This window comes from Bos grunniens, chromosome 29, assembly GCF_055505025.1.
Source record: "Bos grunniens cultivar Pamir isolate PY7600 chromosome 29, Bosgru_T2T1.0, whole genome shotgun sequence".
In the NCBI taxonomy this organism is placed as follows: Eukaryota; Metazoa; Chordata; class Mammalia; order Artiodactyla; family Bovidae; genus Bos; species Bos grunniens.
The window spans coordinates 9453035-9457111 of NC_141193.1; positions in this window are offsets into that span (position 1 = coordinate 9453035).

A 4077-nucleotide genomic window follows, 5' to 3' on the forward strand; every position below is an offset into this window, starting at 1 on the left:
CTCATGGACTCTGAACAAAATAAATTCTGGGGAACAAGGCTCAACTAATGTCTCTGAGTTTTCTGAAAAGAAAGATTATGTGTCCATGGGATGGTGAAAAATCAACCAACCAACCAACCCCAGCTTTACTAAACTGCATGAGTGGTGACACAGACAAGCTCTCTAGTTTTCACACATTTCCTTTTCTCAGGTCCATCACAAGACCATATTCCATTCAATAACTTTGAGAAAATATAGAGTCAATAACTTGTTAGCAAGGATACTGGTGGAAACCTCTTTCAGCAGAGATTTCCATGCCATGTCTTTACATGAATCATCTGCTGTCCTATTATAGCTGCACTGGCTTTATGTACCATGCTCGTTTAGAAACGTTTGACTAGACTTCATAATGCTATTTCTGAATAATTAATAGACTCATGTTTCATATAAAAATTGTCAAAAATTATATACAGACTCATGGCTTAGAAGGGTATGTTTGAAGGGTCTGTATTAAGGGGTAGTTGGTATCTATATCAAGGAAGATATAATATTACAATAGGAGAACGGATTTGCCATACAGCATTTCCTCACTTGATTTTAAATGTAGCTAGTTCTCTGAATTCTATTTTTCCTTTTATAAAACTCCTTTTGAGAAATACGACAAAATACAGAGTAAATGAAACATATTCACTGATAATCCTGTTGTAAGACAATGACAATTTGGAAATACTGATGAGGTTTTTGAAGAATCAGCCTGAAAGTTTGTGTTAAACTGAAAGGATACTTGCCCAACCCTGTCACTCCAATTTTCTATACTTGTGCTTACCGTACTTCTCCACCATAACACACATCACTCTACTGTTTGTATTATGGAGCATTTGCTGGGCCACAACTGTGGATGGTAGCATCAAAGACCATGAAGGGGATTTCCCTGGTGGTCCAGTGGTTAAGAATCCACCTTGCAATGCAGGGGGCACAGGTTCAATCCCTGGTCAGCAAACTAAGATACCCACATGCTGCAGAACAAAATCTGTGCACTGTTACTACTGAGGCCACACACTCAGGAAACCCCATGCCAGAACTAGAGTCTGTGCACAGCAGTGAAGATGCCATGTGCTGCGACTAAGACCTGATGCAGCCAAATAAATAAGTAAATATTTAAAAAAACCAAAAAACCCATGAGGACCTGTGGGGCTTTCTCTGCCACAAAACATCATATTTTGTGGACTGGCAGTCAGTCTTTGGGGTGATGCACAATAGATGCTGTCTGGTCTTTCTCATGATGGGATATCAAACATTTCATTAGAAAGAAGAATGGATAAACCGATGATATTCATCATTGATAGTTCCCTGGCATTCCTTTCTCTCTCGCTTCTTGCAGGTTGTCATTTCTGTTTCTCAGTCTCTTGGAAGTTATTGGCAGGAGAAAAATAAAAGAAGATTGTAAGACTGATTGATTTGATTGAGTGTGTTTCAAAAGCTAAAGCCCACGAGGTAACTAGAGGGTGTATGTAGAAGAGCTAATAAGAGAAAGAAGTTGAGTGTCTGGGAAGTCTGAGAATGAAGGAATGTTAGCAGATCTTGGGGGAGCAAGAACCCAATCCTGAGCCCTGGCAACACTGCATGGAAACAGAAGACTCCTATGTCTATAGCTGTATAAGAAGCTATGCTGTCAGATGAGAAGCTCCAGATTCCAACATCTCATTATGGTGTGAATGGTAAAGTTGCTGCACCCCAGTGTCCCTTGGGCCAGTAGTAACCTGGTAATTTCTTTGAATAGACGACTGATAACCAGTGCAGTCCTCCTTGTAACCACATTATCACCTTGCCATTGTATATACTCCTAGAAGCTAGATAGCTCTGGTGTGGAAAACTTATGGAAATAACTTCCCAAAGTAACTGATTTGCAATTTTTCACCAGCCTGGAGGGAATGAGGACTTTAAAATAAATCTTTTTTGATCATATAAAATAAAAATAAGATGCCACACCAGTACACATGGACTAATATCTATCACATGTAGATTAATATCTGCTAATATCTGATTTTTTTAAAATTTCCTCTGTGTATCCAAGGTTCTTAGCACACTGTTTAATGACTTACATGCTGAATAAATTATTGCTGAATCAATGAAACATTTTTAAAGCTACTTATAATGACACCATTCTGTTTTACACAAATGCATGGCACGTGTTATTTTCTTTTTTTTTTTTTTTTCTTTTCTTTTTTTTTTTTTTTTTAATTTTATTTTTTAAAAAAAAATCACATGCTCCCCATCCTGAACCCTCCTCCCTCCCAACCTCCCCATACCATCCCCCTGGGCCTTCCCAGCGCACCAGCCCCAAGCATCCAGCATCGTGCACTGAACCTGGACTGGCATCTCGTTTCATACATGACATTTCACATGTTTCAGTGACATTCTCCCAAATCTTCCCACCCTCTCCCACAGAGTCCATAAGACTGTTCTATACATCAGTGTCTCTTTTGCTGTCTCGTACACAGGGTTATCGTTACCATCTTTCTAAATTCCATATACATGCGTTAGTATACTGTATTTATGTTTTTCCTTCTGGCTTACTTCACTCTGTATAATAGTCTCCAGTTTCATCCACCTCATTAGAACTGATTCAAATGTATTCTTTTTAATGGCTGAGTAATACTCCATTGTGTATATGTACCACAGCTTTCTTATCCATTCATCTGCTGATGGACATCTAGGTTGCTTCCATGTCCTAGCTATTATAAACAGTGCTGCTAATTTAACCATCAATTTACAAATTTTCATTTACATTCTTTTGGAAAATAAAAGTTGGTATTTTATTTAGTTTGTATGTCTTTAAATTCCAGTGGTTTTGTACATTTTCATAAATTTATTACTCATAGGGTTTTTTTTCTTTTGAAAAGTATATGTTCTTGCCTTTTGACCATCTAATATTGAATTACATATTCTTTCCATGATTATTAGAATCCCACATATTAATATGTAATCATTTTGAAAATTGTTATTTGGTCTTTTTTCAGTTTATTTTTGATGACTGTACAATATTTTAAAATATTGCATTATCCTTTTAAAACTTAGAATACAGAAACTGATAAAGAAAGTAAAATATCCTAAAGGTACTTTATCATTTTGGTGAATATTAATATTTTTCTAGATTTATCCCATAAGTTTTTAGAGTTTTGTCCAATAGAGGTTTTAAATGAGTATTTAGTCAAATATACCTATATTTAAACTGCTGGTATTTGTTTTTACTAATCAGAAAATTTTCTTAATCCTGAGATATTGTACCCACATTTTCTATTGAATAATGTGACTTAATTGTTCCATTCATCATTTTAAACATGTGGAGTACTTTTTTAAATTGCTGCTGCTGCTGCTGCATCGCTTCAGTCGTGTCCAACCCTGTGCGACCACATAGACAACAGCCCACCAGGCTCCCCCGTCCCTGGGATTCTCCAGGCAAGAACACTGGAGTGGGTTGCCATTTCCTTCTCCAATGCATGAAAGTAAAAAGTGAAAGTGAAGGCGCTCAGTCATGTCTGACTCTTCGCGACCCCATGGACTGCAGCCCACCAGGCTCCTCCATCCATGGGATTTTCCAGGCAAGAGTACTGGAGTGAGGTAATTATTAGTCATTTATTTCCAAAGTTAGTTAGTGATACTTATTACATAATCATTTATTTCCATCAGTGATTTATGCTGTTCCAGTTTCCAAATTTCAAGTGTTCTACATGCCACAAGCCTATTCTGGATGTCTTTTGAGTTGTAAATGCATTTGCATTTCATTTCAGCCTGTACTGCCCCAAATACTTGCACCACCTTCCCTCCATTAACTTCATTTTTTGAATCTTGCCTATTATTAACCTGTAGATAAATTTGTAACTATTTTTCAAGTTGTTCCCCTAATAATTATTCCATCAATGACTGTGCCATTAATTGGAACAGAATCAATGGGTTTTAATGCTGTTCTGTCTCTCTATCCAGAAACATACATGTTTTATTATGATTCCTTTAAAAGCATCATGACTTTCCTCAAACTTCATATTATGATCAGTCATAGGTATTTTGTATGTAGTTACTTAGAACTGCAATTGTAAA